The 14,027-nt window shown below is 35.1% G+C and overlaps 1 protein-coding gene and 1 pseudogene across 5 annotated transcripts in view; one reads left to right on the forward strand and one right to left on the reverse strand.

The window, feature by feature from the left end:
- LOC138182436 (uncharacterized) overlaps window positions 1-14,027 on the forward strand; it is a 340,068-nt gene that overhangs the window by 179,769 nt on the left and 146,272 nt on the right. The gene's annotated exons all lie outside the window — the stretch shown is intronic.
- Window positions 7,334-11,120, reverse strand: LOC138182607 (uncharacterized; annotated as a pseudogene).

A 14,027-nucleotide genomic window follows, 5' to 3' on the forward strand; every position in this document is an offset into this window, starting at 1 on the left:
TAAATATTTAGCAGTATTTTTTATGTATACAAATAATTTTTTTCTCCGGCCTCACAGCTCTGAAAAGGACTTTGTTCACAGTCTTTTTACAATGTTGATTTACTTCATCTAACAACTATACGTATACCCATACACACTTATACATACCCACATACACGCGCGCACATGCATACACCTTTGCATATATTTTTTTTCACTTCCTCCTTCTTCCTTTTCTCCATTTTCCTGAATCATCTTGTTACCTCTTCTCTTTCCTCATCATTGACTATGTTCTTCACTCTCAAGTTCCCCCTTACCACTTCTTTCTTTGTATTTTCTAACCATACGCTCCAGCGTGCTGCATCTTTCATGGGAAATCTCGCACTTTCTTTTCTTCTCTTTTTTCCAATAACCAATTTCATCTTTCTATATTATTACATCTTGCTCTTGTTATTAGCTTTCGATTAATTGTATGCGCACTTCTTTTCAGATACGCTGCTCGCTCATTTTTCCTTATCTGATTATACTTTACTTTATACTTTACACTTTCTATCTTGTTTACTTATATTGCCCTTGTCTTTGGTATACTCCGTCCCTTTCTTTAGCTTTGTTACTATTTCTTACTTTTCGCCTCTAAGCTGTTCGACCCCTAATTGGATTACTCAGCGTTATTTGGAACGTTAATTGGAACAGCGTTATCATCCAGCCTTCTTTCCTTTCCTTTATGTATGTTTTTTTAAGCAATTCTCTTCGCTCTTCTTCCTTTGCTTCCTCCTCGAACTTCTTTGCCCTTTGTCCTGTCTTAATTCTTATCTTGTCTCTGTTTGTGTCTCTTCTAGTATTATGAACTCCAGTGTATATCTATCCAGATCTGATACTCATTTTAACTACTTACTTATACTTACTTTATATACTTATCTGTATATTTTACAATTCCCTTGCCTCTTTTCAACACCATCCAGATCTGATACTCATTTTAACTACCTTATCTGTATATTTTACAATTCCCTTGCCTCTTTTCAGCACCATATTTTTGCACCATATGTCAGCACATTCAGCATTAGTATGTCAAATATATACAATGTAAATTCTTAACTTAAAATCGTTCTTGAATTTTATCTCTTCTATGCCTCAAACCTGGTTTGACACAACATTCTCTCTCTTGACTTATATCATTGTATTTATTATAGCATTTACATAATTCACGCAATTTGCAAATGTGTTAAATTTCCTATCATTTAGTACCACCTTCAAAAATGTCTGAGGTGGATAGGTATATTTGCTGTCGAGTGCCGCCACAGTACCCCCCTATCAGTGATAACGTTTTCTTCTTTGTGTTACGCATATGGTCGTACGACTTCGCTCGTTGTCTCCGTGTGCGGTTGCGGGAGTTTTTTTGGCATCTGCGGATTTGTCGTTTTCGATGTGGGGCAAGGCGTCAGTGTTTTGTTGTCAAACCCCTGCAGATGTTGCGCGAAGTCTTCGATGTGGCGGTGGATACATGTCGGTACGGTGCGGGGCGTTCCGCGTGCGGTCGTAGGCCTCTGTTCCTCCTCTTTTTAGTATGACGTGCTGGTGGTGATGCTCATAAACTTTGCAATGGCCACATCACTCCTTGGCTTGATCATCGTCTCGTATCCTGTCACCTGTTTTTGCGCGTCGATCGGAGGTGAGGTGTCGAGGTTTGCTGAAGATGGAAGAGCCGTTCCGTGTTTATCGTAGCGGTAGGTCCAGCTTGCCACAGTCGTAGATTCGCGTTGATGGAAGTCTCGGTACCGCTATCACGGTCACACTTTTTGCTGTAGAGATCACGTCGAGGTCACCAATTTGAGGTGGATAGGTATATTTGCTGTCGAGTGCCGTCACATGTCATATTATGAAAATGAAAAGCCTGATGAAAAAAACACTTCACTGGAAAAGTAGAATACTCTTTTTGCCAATGATTCTCTTACTCTACTAACAATATCCGTTCAATAATTTCTATTACATATTTCTGTTACTATAATGAGAAGAAAGCAGGGAAAGAAATAAACGAATTGTGTTTTACGACAGTTAATCAGAATACGGAGCACATTGAATTTGAATATCGCTAGTCGATGTTTATAGATGTTCATCGATCAATTTGGGGCTATTAATTGCTCATGAATGATTAATTGTCCAAGAATATCGTAAGTTCTATTTGCACGAACGTATACAGTTGATCGCAGCGCAATTCGACGAGTTTATCAGCTACGTGTGGATTTAATCGTAATAATAAAATGCACGAATGCATTGCTACCTCGTATCCGATAGTCGATTTCTTTTAACCAGATACTGGAGGAAAATGTTAATAATAAAATATGCTTTTTTTTATTATTATTAACATGGAGGAAATCCGCACGGACACCAGGCCGCTTCTGGGGGAAAGCGACGTGGTAGTGCCGGACTCCAACCGACTAAAACCTTCACGATGACCGTCCCGGCTGCGATCGAGAGGTGTGAGGGACACACCGGGCTCCGATAATAAAATATGCTTAATATGTGCTTAACATCTTGAATTTTTCATATACGAATTCAACTAATCATTATCCGATTTGAAAGTAAGATATCAATATTTTATACTTGTAAATGTTCCCTCCATTTCTCTGACAATAAGTATACATATATTTCAGACGTAGCTATTTTCAGTAACTATTTATTTGCATTCTGGAGAAACGAATTTCCGATCGTATTTAATATTAACGTAAAATATACGAAATCCAATATTTTAGAATTTGGGTATTTTAATCGTTAACAAGAAAGTATATTTTCGTAAAACCTAAAGGTAATATCTAATATGTAGAGGATGGTTGGTCGGTGAGATTTAATGACGAGATAGTTCGTTGTTATAACCGTCGAATATATCTAAAATGATAAATACATTAATTTACAGACAATATTCGCTGAGAGGCTCGTACAATGTATAAGTCGTAAAATAGGATCGCTAATGACTCGTTAATGAGATCGCAGATAATTCGTTGATAACTGGTTGATAACTGACCGACAAAAGCATTAAAAAGAGTAGCAAAGTACGAAGAGAAAGCCCTAGAATCAAAAACGGAATTAGTAAAGGAGTGTATAAAGAAAAGAGAGAGAAAAGGGGGGAATAGTCACGAAGGGAAAAGATCAAGAAAGAGAAAGAAGGGACTAGAGGAGGTGAGAAAAGGAGGGACGCAGATAGAAACAGGAGAGGAGCAAGAAAGGATGACAGCAGACCAAATTATAGAAGAAAGAAGAAAGAGAGGAGCAGAAGAGAGGGGGAAAATGATAAGGGAATCCAAGTATAATATACACTACAGAAACATAGCCAAAGAAAAATTACTAAAGTACTTAGAAGGGAGGATGGAGTGGAAGGACAGAAGAATACTGGCAAGATTCAGATGCCGAAACGAGATCAAAGCAAGGGAATACTGGAAAGAAGAGGGAGAAAAAAGATGCAGACTATGCAGAAGGAAAGAAGAAGACATAAGACGTGTAATAGAAGAATGTGAAATAACGGGGGGACATTAGTTGCTAATTTATAGTTCTTAATTTTTAGTTTTTAGAGGTAGAATCAGTAAGGTAGTGCAATTGAATGGAGTGAAAAAGAGGGGAGATAGACATATAAAAAGAAAAATAGACATAAGAGATGTAAAACCGAAAGTTCGTCCAAAGCCGAAAGGCACGGTCTTAACAACAACAACAACAACAGCAGCAGCAGCAGCAGCAACAACAGCAACAGCAACAACATCAGCAACAACAACACCAACAGCAGCAGCAACAACGGCAACAACAACAGCAGCAACAACAACAGCAACAACAACAACAAAAATAGACAACTGACTGTAACTCCCTTCCTTGCGATCGCGTCCGCTTATTTATACTGGTCGGGGAGAGTCGGAAAATTGAAATTCGTCTTTGTTGGACGGTTGCACGCAGCGGCGACATTGTTTTGCCCAGAGTTTATTTATCGTTACATTTCGTGTGTCAAGGCGGTGTCATCAATGTCCCGAGGCAAAATAACAACATGAGTCGCTCTCGATTCGCATCGTCTTCAGACTCATGTGCCGCTACAAATAATAAGAATATATGATGTTATTGGTGTTATAATATGCAATAGTAGTATAAATAATAGTTACACATCTTTTGTAATATTTGAAAGCAAAGTTATAGTACGTTATATAGTTAACATTTTAGGTGCTTCCGATATAGGATGACTATAACTGTATCGATATACATAATAGTATTAGGTCGTCCGAAAAGTTTCTTTCGTTTTGTAAGGAAATAATGGATGCACAACATTTTCTGTTTTACATTATTTTATCGAATTACGTATGATCCATTTTGTTTTATCGAGATAAAGATCACAACGTTCGACAGATTAGATTTTATGCTTGTATAGAAATGCGCTGTTGTAAAACACTGGTCTATAAAAGAAAGACACTTTTCGAACAACCTAATACTATAAGTGAAATAATTATTGTATGTTCTTAACAATAGCTGAAAATAAAGTTATCAATAGCTGCAGTTCATGTTAGAATGAAAATGTTGCGCTACTGCAACACGTTATTTCAATAAAGTTTACGAGCAGGTATGTTCGCATGGAAGAGATGGTTAAATCAATCGGTCGGTATGAGACAATTGTGGAATTTTCGTCATTTTTCATTGTTCGTTTCATTGTCATTTTTTGATGTAATACACTGAACCCGTTAGAAGATGCTTGTGAAGATGCTAATTCAAGTTTTCAAAAGACGCGTTCATTTGTATGTACGAGTTTAATTGTAATTTATTTTATTAATTGTAATTTAGTTCAATGTACGATAGTAACGTTTAATAACGTCTCGATATTGAGAGAGTGATACTTGTTTACAGATTTTTATATCAATATTATCGATGTTCGGAGATTATTAAAAATTAAGTCAATAATCCTGTTTACGTTCTTCATCGAGATATTGGATATTAATCATATAAATAATAAAGCTGAAATATTTACAAAAAATGAAATTGATCAGACTCATATACATACGTATAATTTTTGCCGAGAAACTTTTACTCTGAAATGTTGAAGATAAAATTCAACTTGAAACTAGATTTTATTGCAAGTAAAGTCTGCCTTCGTTGAATCGTAACTATAACCCGTACTACGAATGTGACATGACACTATAATGCAAGGATTTAACGGCTGACACATAGAGACGGTTAAGGGAAAATCCAGAGGACGGGGTGGATTCCAAACGTGTCGACCACCCTCGAAATTGTTAAGTCAAGATAATTGTCAACTTAGGTTTGGCTCCAAGTAATTGATCCTTAAACTACGCGGCTCTTCGTTGTCTGCGTGCCGTCAACGGGCCTTAAAAGAGAGAGTCACCCCATAAAGACAGAATCACGGTACCGTACAAGCACCATAGTAAATGAATGTTGGGTTTTTTCTCACATTGAGTGACGAATACTTTTTTTATTTGGTAGATTTTTACAATCAATTCCCATTGAGAATTATAAGTAAATTATACGAATACTGTGAGTGAATGTTACTGGTACAGTAAATTTGCTATTTTATATATATAATTTATTTCTTAAAATATCTGCCTAAAAATTAAAAATATCTAAATATCTTGCAATCTATTCTAATTTCTGTTAAAAACAACGGATAAGTTTTTGTTTCATTGGTAAATGAATACATTAGAATATAAAAACAAGTAAACGAAAGAGCCTGCAGGAAGGAAAATAGTAAAGAGTATAAGGTGGCTCGATAAGGAAAGAGTGGAAAATAGCTGGTGGTTTTCTCGGAGATTTTCTTACGGATGCTGTATATATCCGTCGAAGATATCTCAGTTTGCACTCCAGCTACAAGTAGCGACGACGAAAGTTCGACTGGTTTGAAATTTCGCCGAGGGCGACGCGGAAAAGTCTTAATGGATTGTATGATACCACGTATTCACGGGCTTTTAGGTGAATACAGGAAAAAGAAACTAGAGAATCGCTTGGATCTATCGTCGAACGTAACGCAATGAAAAAGATATGTTTCTTCCACGAAACGTTCATGACGAAATTTTCAATATCTCATATACATATAATTTAATTTTTGTTATAATATAAATTTTTATAATTTTCAACTTCATGTTATAACTGAAACACTTAACTATCCATATTCAAGCAAAATTGCGCTCTTAAATGTCTTTAGAGAGAATTTCTACCCTTCTTGAACAAATTTTAAATATTTAACATAACGAACGATAATAGAAACGTGGATAAGTATGTCAAAATTTTATCAAATTTTTTGGATGCTTAAACCAGTAACAATTAATGTTGACCATTTTGTCCATTTTCATTTCATTTCATTTCATTTCATTTCATTTCATTTCATTTTTCACTTTTCGTCATAATGTACACTATTAATAAGTATCATCTTCATTTTATGGTTACACAATGTTCATTTAGTCCCTTTTTAAATACGGATAGTTGATCAGTCGCTGCGACGCAGCATAGTGCACCGAATCGAAAAATTATTGAACATTTTCGTAATAACTTTTGAATCACATAAGATATCGAAATGAAACTGCGTTTAAAAAATGTTGAAAAATAATCCGTATTATTTTAAGTACTATGTAAATACGATATAAATATAGTGTATTTCGTGTCTAACAATTTTCTTTTTTAATTTTCTGAATTAAGCGGTTTTGAACAAATTTAAAAAACTGTTTATGCCATATTTTATAAATATATTTTTTTAGCTAATTTAAACGCAAGTTGAAGAAATTTTTTATTTTTGTATTGTAGAAAGAAATTATTTTGTATTGAATAGTACTGCAAATTGTGACGAAGTTTTAATTGAAATGTATTGTCGAAGTGAAAAGTATTAGGTTATCCCGAAAGTTTCTTTCGTTTCATAAGTGAATTAATAGATGCACAACATTTTTTATTTTATATTATTTCATGGATTTATGTATGATCCATTTTGTAGTAATAGAATAAAGTGGATCAAACGTAATTCAATAAAATAATATAAAACAAAAAATGTTGTGCATGTACTATTTCCTTATAAAACGAAAGGAACTTTTGGGACAACCTAATAGAATTAAAATTTTATGTGATATTATATACATATATATTATTTAATAATGATGATAATATAATATATAGTAATTTTATAAAATATAAGGCAAGGAGTTATAAAAAATTGTAGAAATGTTTTATGACTTGGATATGTTATACAATGTTGACTTACATATATGGGGATTGATAAGTGGTGAACGTCCATCATTTTGCTCGTTTATGAGTTGTATAACTTCGGGGCCTAGTGTTTTACGATTTTTGTTAGATAATTTTAGTCTTAATGCTAACATATATGGATCAGAAGTTAAAAATAGCCTATAAAATGAGTCTTCGTTAATAGCGGTCCTTCAAACCTTCCTATTGTTTTTATTTCTATATTTCTTGAAATCCTTAAGCCTTGCTGCTTGTACCTCTCCTGAAAGTTGACCGATCGGAAGTAGAGCATATTCTATTACATCTGCCCTGTGTATAGGGAGTTTATATACCGATACTGGCATATGATACCATTTGTAATTTTTTACAAAATGTTTTGCAGTGTCCAGAGTATATTTTTGGAATTTATCAGCTTATATTTCATATGGAGAAGATATTACTTGAAGTATAATATTGTAGTATCGTGGACGAGGGGTCTGGAGGGTGTTGGGCGAATTATAAACAAGCGGTTGCGGAACATATGCATGGTGGGGCTAAGACAAAAGACATGAGGCCAAGACAAAAGACATGAGGCCAAGACAAAAGACATGAGGCCAAGACAAAAGACAAGGGGTTGTTAAGGGACATAAACGAATTAACATTCGTTGTGACTTGAGACGTCAGAGAGTGCGAATTGTGTTGTCGAGAGAGTGTTGGATCCGTGGTGACGAGAGTTGCAAACTAACTATCTAGTTGTCTTAATTATAATACGTTATTGTGATTAGTTCATGTTAAATATTAACATCTGTTTAATCCATTTATTGTAAATAAACTAATTGTAGTGAAGATTCTACAATATAGAAGCATTTAATTAATGTTCTGTCAATGTCCATTATTTAGAATTGCAGAAATTTCGTCATGCTTAAAAAATCGCCTTGCGATATTGTCATCATTCGATGACTCCCCATCCTTGTGTAACAAAGTTTACAAGTAGCTGCAATTTGTCCTTAAATTGCTTTTTTCCATTTTCCATTTTCTTCATTTCAGCTATGTTTGCTAGCCACTTCCTAAAGGGCATATTATAAGAGAAATGCAATAAACATCCGAAACATGGAATCCATGCGTGTAGGAAGGGAACGCCCGATGCTTGCAAATATAGCAACGCATCGCAGATGTAGTACTTGTTATAATATTACATACTGTATTGTCTACCATTATGTACTTACATATTTGAAGTTTATTTATTTCTGTTGGATTCAAATGTTCTACCTCACTCTTAATCTGATTTATTTCTTCCTGTATAATTTGTGTTGATTCTTCTACAAGGCAAAACTCAATCAGCCGAAAAAATTAGGATGACGAAGAAAATCGTGGATTTTTCCATAAAACCTCACAATTTAATTTTTTCTGTAGACCAAAAGGTACAAATCTCGAAACAAGTATGCTATCATCATTCGTTATATCAGTCTCCGCGAGAATCACTTGCTTATACCTCTGCTGTTCTGAGCTTCCATCACATTCCCATTTGCGAATAAGATATAATTCTCAGTTGTGTTCTAATCTGTTTATACTTTTCAATATGCGTGAAGTTATATGATTCAGTAAACTTTACAGCGTAACTTCGCCATACGTTTCTGTTATTCCTATTGCTTCTTTTGTAGGATAACAATTGCATTCTCCTCGTAATAGTATGAAGTATGAGGGCCATTGGTTACTGTTATATACATCTGATTGCCACATTTCCAATTGCAATATATTGTAATTTCGGAAGTTCTACAATGCTGAAAATGTTTAAAGCTCGTTTTGTTGTAAATGTTTTCCTCTTTTGTATGCACTTTTTGTCAGAGAAGCTTCAATACTCTCGTTGAACTCATTATCCTGCAGATACTGAAGTAGACGTCACTTCTGATACATTCGCCGACTTCTAAAACTTGATTTCGTTGCCTATAATAATGCGTCTAATCCTCTTAATCGTTCTTCGCAACTGCAACAAAGAAATGATTTTTTTCCCTTATGAATCCGTACAATGGATGATATTGGTCTTCTTACATTTGATTCAGGATTTTTTGTTGTTACCATTTTTGCTAATACTGAATTAGGATAACTGAAATCTAATTCCAACCATGCCTGATTACGCTTAAAGAATAAAGATTTTGTGTAAACCTTGTGTAACTTTGTTCTCTGGAATGATTGTAATTGAATACAGTCAAAAAGTCAAAGCTTAGTCAAAGATTGAATAAAGGCTTATCAATATCGTAGTATAAACATATCAAGAATACTATTCCTTAGAGAAGAATCTCTTATCTCCTTGCGTTCGATGGATGGATTGGACGATTTAACACTGGCGGTTTTAAATAAAAATAACTTGAACTGATTTTTATATGATTATATAGAGGAAGATGTGTTGGAAACATTCTAATTTGTTATTATATTTGTCTTCATAAGACTTGGAAGATATTTCTTATTATCGTAAAAAATTTCGAAAATGTTCTGTATCACATTCAGTACTACTGTTGCTTTTCTCTTCTTGAAAGAATGTCTGTTTAGCATAGAAAAAAATATTGGTGCAGACATTGAACAGGTTCCTCAGGATACCTAAAAAAAAAAAAAAAAAAAAGAATCAATTATTCTAGTGAAAAATGCTATTCTTGAAATATCTAGGTTCAATTGTTCGTTTCTTTTAAAATTTTTATAAAATATCATTAACTTCTTCACTTTCGATGTTGATAGGCATTTAGAAAGCAATACAAACTGAATAAATATCGAGGCGCGAAAATTCATTTTTTGTAAAATGGCGCCGGCAACAACGAAACACACTTGTTGAAGTGATTCTCACTTCTAGGAAAACTCTACATCTTCTCTAGTGTTTCGTTTTCTTAGTCCTCGAAGCCATTGAGTATTGTTAGCTCTAAATCAATTTGAAGGGCCTCTCAGTCTCATAGCCTTTTCTAGGAACAAGCCTTGCACAGATGGTGCAGCGAAGTATAGACAGGCCAGTTTTCGTAATTATATAAATACCCATGGCTTCGGAGTTTTATAGTAAAGTAACGCTGACAGTGTGCAGATTTGGACTAGCATACACTGTATTTATACTTAAATATATTTCTAGTATACATTCATCCACGCATTTCCTCTCTCTATTCGGAAATAAACCTCAACAGCACTGAATCAAATGAACGTGTTCATACGACAAACAACATTCTTGCAGACCAAACATAATGTTAAGTATGGTTGATCAGGTTTACGATGAAGATGTAATTATTTCGGTTATTGTCAGAAGAGATGTAAACCCTATCTCATATTCGTATCTGTGCCTGTTATTACTAGTTTTATTATACTTAACATCTTGTCGAATGATTTAATCGACATTCTCGTGAAGTTAAAGAATTTATTGTCATATTTCTTAATTTCGTATGCAAAATATAGCGAACATTCTTTTTGAACGGTGTTCCTGTAATAGGAGGTGCACTTAATATTTTCTTTTCTTCTTCCGTTTTGGTAGCAGTTTACAGCATATTTACAACATTTTCCTTGACGTCCTTTCTTTTCTTTTTTTTTCTTTATTTTGTAGACATTTTACAATTAATTGTCATTGAGAATTATAAGTAAATTATTTTGGCGTGGTACTGTAACTTGGATTATAAGAGTTTATAGTACGTTTGATTCTAGTTGAATCTAATGCTTAAATCTAAAGGGTATTGTCTTTTTAGTCTGCGGATTTGATCCGTTGTGTCAAGTAATTGGGTAATTAATAGATTTTGGTGGTTGTTAACTCTTATATTATATCTGTTACTGAATTTGAATATTTCTTCGTTAATTGTGGGTATCTTCAGGTCGCGATGTATTGTTTCGTTGGTAACATACCAAGGTGCATCTATTTCTATGTTGGAATTACTCGCTGTTCTCCATAGTTGGATCCCATAGGTCCAAACAGGTTTTAATATGGCTTTATATAGCATTATTGACGTCCTTTCTGTTGTCACGTCGAAGACACAAGAAATCACGAAATCGATAGATCGCCGGTGATCTTGTCACGTAAACTTAAGGGTTGGTTGATGAAATAAACTAGCTGAGTCGTAACACAACTATTAATTTTGTTTTAATTAAACTTTATTATGAATTCAGCAATCACAATGTAATACACACTGAATTAACATAAATCACAATTCACTCCAACCACGTTATGTAAGACTTAGTTACACTGATACGTTGAGTACGCAACTGTTATAAGGGTAGAGACTATTCTAAGGACACAGAATAAGTGAAGTCTTACTGACGATATTGTGTCTGAGGAAGGCTAGGGTGGGTGTCTGAGGACACGGGACTATCGGATTTGTAATGACAATTTTGGTTAAGGAAGTGAGGGCAGTAGACACCGTCTCCGATTGGATAATAAGACGGTTGGTGTACCCGAAAGAGTTTTAGCCGGCCTCGTGAGAAAGTTGCTAACGGAACATACCAGACGTGAGGAAAACCTACTTTCCGTGTTAACACGTGGGAAACAATAAACGAAAAAGGAAATCTAAGACAAGAGATACTCGCTTGGTCCGAAGGACCTTAACTATGAAAATTCCAAGATCCCTGGTGGGTACTTAAGACTATTGAGGGTACGCGCTAAGGATGTACAGACATCCGGGTGCCATCCTGTTCGCGGTGTGTGGCCTGGTCTCTGATGTGAATTGACGTTACAATCTCCTCGCGTCGCAGTTCGAACGTTTCACGAATAAGGTGAAGAAATTGAACTTCGTATAAGATGATGGAAATTTTATTATATAAATCCAACAGAGTGGCGATTCAAAGTGTTATAACAAAATAATGCGTTGAGCGCTAATTTAGGAGGGTTTTTATATGCAGGTTTTAGTCCCTTTGGAGGGGTTATTGTCGGATGTATATCAGAGGCGGCTATTCAGTTGCTGATTTGTTATTATTTCGGTAGCTGTGGCATGCAGGATGTTTCGTCTACTTTATTACTGTTTCTGAACGGGTAGCCTTTTTTGAGCGTGTGACACTGTCGACGATCTCTATTGAGTTAAGTTTGGGCACCGAGTTTGGTCGCTGGCGACTTATCGACAGTGCTCGACTCATTTTTGCTACTTAAATCTCTTGATTTACTCTTCTAGCCCTCTCTTTCTGTTTCTGTTTCTTCTCTCCATCGATTCATCACTCGTAATTCTCGTACCTCTTTGACTTCCTCTTCACGTGACTATTTTTCACACTCAAATCCTTCCGCGATCCCTGTATATCTCCGCAGCCATTCTTTCTCCTTTTAATTCCCACTAAACACCAATGTCTTTCCTCTTCACGGGATCTCCAATTCCCTGGTCTCCTCCCTTTAATTTCCTTCGAATCTCTGCCTTTTCTCTCGGTTCGTTCTTCCGCTTTCTTCTTCTCCGTGATTCAGCGTCCGTGGAAAATGAACATCGTCACCTCGGAATACATTTGCGTGTATCCAACTGTGTGTCAGCTTTATCTGACGTCGAGAATACGCCGCCTCGTCGGACCAACGTTTACTTAAAACTTCGTTCAAGTCTGTATCTAGCGGATAGGGGCACTGCCCTTTGCATTACGTATTCTTATCTTAAAAGCTTTAATAATGAAGTACGCTTGCTAACGTCTGTCCCTATCTGCACTCTCTGATTCTGGTGACGTTCTTCGTGCAAAGTCTTGATAAGACGGTTCTCTGTTGTTTTCGTTTGACAACGTCATTTATTATCCTTGATTTTTACTTGGTTTGAAGTTGATTTGCGTTATAGTTATTGATAAAATGTTTCTCAAATGAATATGTGGATTAATTTATGCATCTTCAGAAGGATATATAGATTGAGTCACTGATAGAAGTATTTACAGTGTCGTCTATAAATATTAGAACGCTTTTTGATTTTATATAAGATGTGGTAATTGGCTCAAATTGTTTCAAGGAAGCAATTAATCAGTCAGAATTTTATGTTTATATAAGACAAGAAATATTTCAAAAATTATCTCCAAGACTTAGCGTTACAAGCATTAGTACTCTAATCTTGTTTCATAATAATGGTAATGAAATCTCAAAAAGTTTCGTATACCACACATAATAGGTTCATAAATTACCTTGCTATCCAGTTTTATGAGTCAATTACGTGGGAAAGTGATATTTTCTTTTCTTTTTTTCTGGTCTGCTACAAACAAACTTGGACTGGCGTGGAAACCAAAATCTTGATTCATTCTCCAGGATTGCTCGGAATCCTTGTAAAATGGAATATTGTCCGCGCTGTAGAATTCCACGCATGGTATAACATAAATCAAACTCCCAAATTTAAGAGATACTTCATTTAGAACGAATATTATTTTCAAATAAGTTGTATTGTTAGTCCATAATTATATAAAATTAATGATGTAGTGCCTGTAACAATGTAACTGTAATTAATTCTTAGGTAATTAGTTAGTGAATATGTTTGTAGAATGGGGAGATGCTCGAGCGTAGTTTCGAAGCCCCTTTTGTTTCTGAAATGGAAGCCACGCGCATAAGGTTAATTAACGCGAACAAAATAGGTTTGCCAAAATTTTACGATGGTCTTGGCTTTTAATGAAACCGTCGGTGTACTTTAAGAGGCTTGAGGTAAGATTAATGCCACGGTATTAGCCAAGGGTTCAGCAATCCCTTCTAGTTGTACTACCCCTAACGACGATACTTAAAGTGCCGCCAGATAGATTTTAAGCCGATCAGGGAAGTAACGCGTGCAAATCGGAGCTATTACTTTTGGTTTTATTTTAAGGTATTGAAACATTATATTATAACGTAACTGACATAATTCAACTAGTAATTAAAATCTGCCTTTTTAATAATTGTTATCTAATTCAAATTATAATGTATTAGAATTATTTTTTGC

The sequence above is a fragment of the Bombus flavifrons genome, chromosome 8 (assembly GCF_040668555.2).
Source record: "Bombus flavifrons isolate JBK064 chromosome 8, iyBomFlav1_principal, whole genome shotgun sequence".
NCBI lineage: Eukaryota > Metazoa > Arthropoda > Insecta > Hymenoptera > Apidae > Bombus > Bombus flavifrons.